Raw genomic sequence first — 6,802 nt, 5'->3', positions numbered from 1 at the left:
TATTACTTACTATTGGAGAAAGCGTAACGGCTAACTTGGATCACGTGTGCTGTAATAACCAATCACATTACAGCCTTGACGTCATTGAATTTCAGTCAGAGCTGTGTGACACTCAATCGCTGTTTACGGATCCCGGAGCAGGGAGTGAAAGAACAGGGCAGCTTTTTTCTTTGGTAAATAAGAAGAAATGATAGAGAAAAAGAGGCTGCTCAGTCTGCATTTGGCAAGCACATGCAGATGGCCAGGCTGTTTTTGTGGGCCTGAATAATCAAACACTGTACTGTCACAGAGTTTCGCTTTAGTTGACATGTAATGTAATGTAAAAGAACATACACTGTATTACTGAGGAAGTACTGCACCCATATAAACATTTATCAGAGACGTCCAATGTCCAACTATACTGTCCTAGAATAGAAAGTTCTTCACAAATGGGACTGTATAAGCAAGGCAGTTTGCTAAAATGTATTTGGCCCTGTACTTTTGTGTAGATAAGCATGTTCTTTTCTTTGTTTACGGACATGATGTAAATATCCAACGCACTACAGATGGCTGGAATTTCCTGCTAAAAGGAAACCTGGCAGCTTTGAATTAGAATTTAAATTCCAGGCATTATTTTAGGCATACTGTAGTGACGCAGAGCAGGATAATAAATCGTTGTTGAGAAAACACATATACAGTCTTTTAACAGGAATCAGGTATTTTGTTAGAGGGTGAAAAAAAGTTGCCCAAGCAGATTTCACTCATGTTCAAGTCAGTCACATGAATTCACTGCATTGGCCAACAGAAAGCTGCGGGGAAAGTGACTTCTGTGCAAGTGATACTTCATAGCACACACACACACACACACACACGCACACACACACGCGCACACACGCACACGTGCACACACACACACACACACACTCTCACACACACACACACACACCCCACCACGATCCATGGCTACCGTGGCAACAAGCCCAATGATGGAGGAATTGAAAGCCAGTGCCATGCATTGGTTAATGAGCTTTAAAAAAAGGCAGGGTTTCCCTCTCTCAAAAAACATTTATAATTCCACTTCTCCAATCCAGCCATTTTTGCTGAGTTGCATTTCCTCATGTTACATATCCATCTCATGTTCTGTTCCAGCCTAATGTATGCTGCACCTTCAGATTGGAGCTCTCTTCAAATTAAACTGCGGCTAAATCAGTTGGTGTCTTTCAGTAATTTTAAAACATGTATGCACGCAATAGAAAATGATCGAATGAATTGCAAATGCTTTTAATGCTGTACTTTTATTGATAGTTTATTGTTGTTTGTTATATGTGACCCTGCAGCACAAAAGCAGTGTTAAGTCACTGGGGTATATTTGTAGCAATAGCCAACAATACATTGTATGGGTCAAAATTATCCATTTTTCTTTTTTGTCAAAAATCATTAGGGTATTAAGTAAAGATCGTGTTTAATGAAGATATTTTGTACATTTCCTACTGTAAATATATCAAAACTTAATTTTTGATTAGTAATATTCATTGCTAAGAACTTCATTTGGACAACTTTAAAGGCGATTTTCTCAATATTTTGATTTTTTTGCACCCTCAGATTCCAGATTTTCAAATATTGTCCTATCCTAACAAACCATACACCAATGGAAAGCTTATTTATTCAGATGATGTAAAACCCTTATGACTGCTTTTGTGGTCCAGGGTCACATAGGTGTATTTGTATAACTGGGCCACCTATCTTAGCCAGGACACTCCTGTAAAAGAGATTTTTAATCTCAGTGAGGTTCTTTCCTGGTTAAATAAATAAAAATAACGCCGGTATTCCAGCATTGGTGTTGTGTGGAATGTAATCGAGCACATGAAGACAAGTCCTAATGCTATTATGTGGTCCAGCGAACAGGATTACGGATTGTAGTGGTTTTCGTCACTGGTATTCTTGTAAGTGTTTCTGCACCGCAGCATTGCTTACGTAAGCCGCATTCAGTGGGAGGATGGTGCTTACATAAAAGCCTCCACGGCGGCGGGACGGAGGGGGCGGGGCTTAGGCTCAGGAGCATGCATGATGCAGTGAATGAATGCCACTTGACTCGCCCTCTGACCCGTAACTGAGTGCGGGACAAAGGCCTCCTGGAGAGCTCACAGCTCCTCAGCCTGGGATAAACGCTGAGGCTCCTCTCACTTCATCACTGCATGGTGAGTAAGATTGTGAATCAGTCGTTTCTTTGGGAGTTGTTGCATTGGTGTATGATTTATGCGTTTGGTTGGGGCCAGTCCATGAGTCAGTTGTGTGATGAGGTCTTGATGAGTTATAATATGCATTCACTTGCATCAATGCAAATAAAGGAAGGTGGTGTGATCAGAATGTTATATTGGCCGGTATTAATCATTTTATATCATAGTAAACTGTGTATACAAAAGTTTGAGGTCGGTAATATTTTTGAAAGTACTTTATGCTCACCAAGGCTGCATTCATTTTATCAAAACTATAGTAAACCTGTGCAACTATCATTATTATTATTGAAAACAGTTGTGCCGTTCAGTGTTTCTGTGGAAACTGTGATACATTTCAGGATTCTAAAAGAACAACACTTATTTGAAATCGAAATCTTTTGTAACATAAATGTCTTTACTGTCACTTTTGATCAATTGAATGCATTCTTGCTGAATAAAAGTATTAATTTCTTTCAAAAAAAGAAAAAAAAAAAAGAAATCTTGACCACAAAATTGGAATATTTGAATATTTTATTTGACCAGAAATTCAATAGAAATGGTTCATTTATCAAATAAACACACTGAAACGAACTCTATTACTAGTAAATTTCACAAATAAGTATAAATAATCAGCAAGTAACACTTTGAAATTTTAAGGTTCAACATGAAATTTTGAAGTAGAAAGTATTTTCTTGCTAAACATACTATTTTTAGTTTATTTATAACTTACTGTAAGAAAATGTTTTTTACAGTGCATGTGGTAATGCCTACATTTAGAAAACCCAGTAAATAAAACAAATTAATCTCATTTCTTTATTTTCTCTTTTGTTTTAAACTTGATGGCTGCAAACCAAAACATGCGTAACCAGACTAACATCAGTGTAAAAACAACTTAGTGTTACATTACGTACCACTTGAGTTCTGAACAAAAGATTGCTATTAATATTATATAATAGACATTTCGGACTCTAAATTTTGATTGAACGAGCTACCTTTAAACCTGGTGTAAATAAATAAACACATAGCAGTCCTATATAACCGTTGGGTATATGTACCGCTGTATAGTATGGCAACATCTCTCCCGTCTGTCATTGCGTGGCAGATACCCTGGGAACAGGTCTTGAGTGTATTGTGAAGGGTCTTCCTCTGACCCCTCACACAGAGGCCTTTCTTGCGCTGACAGTCTCTTTCAATGGGCCGGCTGCTCTTTGTGGCTCATCGCTATAGTGGAGTGATTTCTGTGTGCATCCCATCCTGTCATCCTGCCCGGGAACATGGGATTCTTCCCTAGAAAACTCCCTTCTTTTCTACAGGAGGAAATGGAGATGAGCTTGCTGTAGTTCCTAATAATGTGAACCATCCTTAAGAATTCAAGCTCACATTTTCAGGGCTTTTCTGGCTGCTTGGTTGAGCTCAAAGTGTCTTTTTCTTCAGGACTTATCTGTTTGCTTAGAGGTAATCTACACCCAGAAGTTGACTAAATTAACTATGCTTTAACCTTAGCACGTATACATGTTTAAAGTGTAATCATCTTCTTCCGAGACCGAAGCGTTTATGTTGTGCCGCATTTCTAGTTTGTCTTTTGAGGTGCTTTCCTTTAGTCACAGCATGTGGCGGATATAGTTCAGTCTGAAATGATCTCATATCCTGTCAACTTTTAGATCTTGACTTGATGAATCCAGGATGAATAGAGACTGTGGAGAAACTAGACACTGTGACATCAATAAAGGAATCAAAGCGTATTGAAATGCACAGATAATTTTAGCAGCGGAAGACGCTGCACAGAGACCAGCTCTGTTCCCAGGTTCATTTCCATAGACATTTGGCTCATGGATTTGATTTGAGCACAGGATGCACCAGCATGTGTCCACCACCTTGCCTACAATCATATTATTCATATGCACATTTTCAGACAAACGTGCATTACCAGCATTTTAGTGCTCTGTCCTAATAACTCATTTTGCAGATACTTTTATCAAAAGTGCCATACAGATTAAAACAGTAAGACAAGGCTGTGTGGAGCAGAGTGCCTAAGACCCATTTGGCTCATATATTTGAGCCAATTGGTTTTACTAATGGTAAAACTACTGTAAAACTGTAATACAAAAGTGTATTTTCACAGTGATGCCATTGAAGAACCTTTTTTGGTTCCTCAAAGAACCTTTCTGTAATCAGTTCTTGAAAAAAACATTCATTTCTTAGTGTGAAGAACATTTTAATAATCTAAAAAAAAAAAAAACTTTTTCCACTATAAAGCACCATTTGTGCAATGAAAAGCTTCCATCGATGTTAAAAGTTCTTCGTGACCCAGGAAAAAAACATGTATTTTTTGTTTTTCAAAATGAACATTAAAGGAATAGTTCATCCAAAAATGAAAATTCTGTCATCATTTACTCACCCTCACTCTCACTTGACGGTAGCCATTGACTTCAATAGTGAACTGTTTGGGTACCAACATTCTTTAAAATATCTTCTTTTGTGTTTAACAGAAGAATGAAACTCATTCAGGTTTGGAACGAGTAAATGATGACAGAATTGTCATTTTTTGGGGAAAAAACTCCATTTAATATGGTAAAAGACACCAATGTTCAACATTTGTTACTAATAATAATTACACATAATCCAGTAACACATAATTCTTGCAGTATTCTGACCACAGAGCTTGGAAATATGGCCAAAATGTTATATCGCTTTAGGAGTCATTTTATCATGGCAAATGTCACAGTGATTATTGCTATATTATACTATATTATCATGGTATACTTATCTTTAATGGAAACTCAAAGAAAATATGGCTTATATTTTAATAAACATATAGTTTTTGCCTGTTTTAGTAACCATGTAGAAATGTTTGTGCCTGTTGATAATTCAGTGAATTAAATCTTTTTTATTTTGATTGAAAAGCATTTTCGCTTATTTTTTGTCTTTTTATTTAAAACTTGATGGAAAACGATAAGATTATTCATAACTGAACTGCAAAAACAAAATGGTTTGTGTGAGTTTTATGCACGTTTCTAACCTCGGGCACACAGTCACTTGTTTATAATTCATTAAAGGGGTCATATGATGCGATTTCAAGTTTCCCTTTCTCTTTGGAGTGTTACAAGCTGATTGTGCATAGATAAGATCCCTGAAGTTGCAAAGACTAAAGTCTCAAAACCAAAGAGATATTCTTTATCAAAGTTAAGACTCTGCCACGCCCCCCTAAAACGGCTCGTTCTAACACGCCCCCACATATCTACCTCACTATGTGGAAATATTAGCATAATGCCCCCAAATGATCACGCAAAGAAAGAAGGCGTGGTTTCAAGTAACCGCAGTTAGTGTTGAAGCAACATGTCAGGGAGACGCTGTGTGTTTAAGTGCGAAAGCAAAAGCACTTTATTTGGCCTACCAGAAGTAGATGCATTTAGGAATCTTTAAGATTACTTACAACAGAACAGCAATGCATTTTATGGACGACCAATGTACAGTATTTGAAAAATAATGTGTTTTTTGAACATTAAAGCATGTCAACATATTCTGTTACACCAAATACACAAAATAATGATCTTTAAAAAAGCATCATATGACCCCTTTAACATTAGAACGAGGTTAAGAACAAATTCTTACGCAGCTGTTGTGACTCTAATGAAAGAATGTTTATGATAAATTCTCCTGTGTGTATAAGTATGAATAATACATGTGATTATTAGTGAATGGCACCCAGTAGTATGATATAATACTCTCAAACTAATATTATAATTCCTCTGTGAATTCTGTTTTCACTGCATTGCTGCAGGAATTTCAGCAGATCTATTGTCTCTCTCACTTGGACAAGCCTTAGTACTTCAGTAACTGAAAAGTTAGGAGCTGATTTTATGTTCCCTGCGCGTGCATGGTCTTGGTAATTGAGCTCTTGCTCATGAATGGACTGGTAACGGTGCAGAAGAGTTAAGCTGAGGGACTGTGACTGTGGTTTCTGAGTGCTGTGAGGTGGATTAACGAGCGCAGACGTGGACTCCAGCACACCAGCACTAGAGTTTCTGACCCTGTGTGTCCCTCGTTTCTCCAGGTGTGGGTGTTGAACGGTGAACTGCCTGCTAGGACTGGCAGCATCAAACTGCTGTTAACATCAGCTTTAAAGGGGTCATCGGAGGCAAAATTCACTTTTACAAGTTGTTTGAACTGAAATGTGTGTAGGCAGTGTGTGTACACAACCACCCTATAATGATAAAAATCCACCCAGTGGTATTTTTTTAATCTCTATAAATAATATCCTCTTTTTCGAATCAAGCCGTTCTCAGATGCCTGTCTGTGTGACGTCACACAGACCCAGGCCCCTCCCACGACTGTTGATTGACACTAGCGTTTTACCTTAGCTCCGCCCTGAGTGAGCTGTCATCAGTCCACCATTGTTTCTATGCCAGTGAAGAATGACTCCTAAGCGATTGAGGTGTTTTGTTGTTGGATGTAGTAATGAACATAGCAGTCGTCATTTACTCCCGACATCTGAGCCGCTGAAGACACAGTGGATTAGCTTTGTTTCTGAAGGGAATGCGCCCCCGATCTGCCTAAATGCGTCTATGTTCGCGCAAATCATTCGTGATCCAGCTTCACCTACAGAA

The 6,802-nt window shown here is 38.1% G+C and overlaps 1 protein-coding gene across 1 annotated transcript in view; it reads left to right on the top strand.

Annotated features, from left to right (window-relative positions):
* Nucleotides 1–2,073: 2,073 nt before the first annotated feature.
* cdc42se2 (CDC42 small effector 2) overlaps nucleotides 2,074–6,802 on the top strand; it is a 29,191-nt gene continuing 24,462 nt past the window's right edge. Inside the window, exon 1 of the mRNA XM_016522131.1 lies at nucleotides 2,074–2,177. The gene's annotated coding sequence lies outside the window, so the exon portion shown is untranslated. The remainder of the gene's footprint in view (nucleotides 2,178–6,802) is intronic.

Source organism: Sinocyclocheilus rhinocerous, unplaced genomic scaffold (genome assembly GCF_001515625.1).
Source record: "Sinocyclocheilus rhinocerous isolate Xijiao unplaced genomic scaffold, SAMN03320098_v1.1 scaffold178, whole genome shotgun sequence".
Classification (NCBI taxonomy): Eukaryota; Metazoa; Chordata; class Actinopteri; order Cypriniformes; family Cyprinidae; genus Sinocyclocheilus; species Sinocyclocheilus rhinocerous.
Note: the sequence above shows the minus strand (reverse complement) of the source record. Positions and strands in the feature narration are given on the sequence as shown.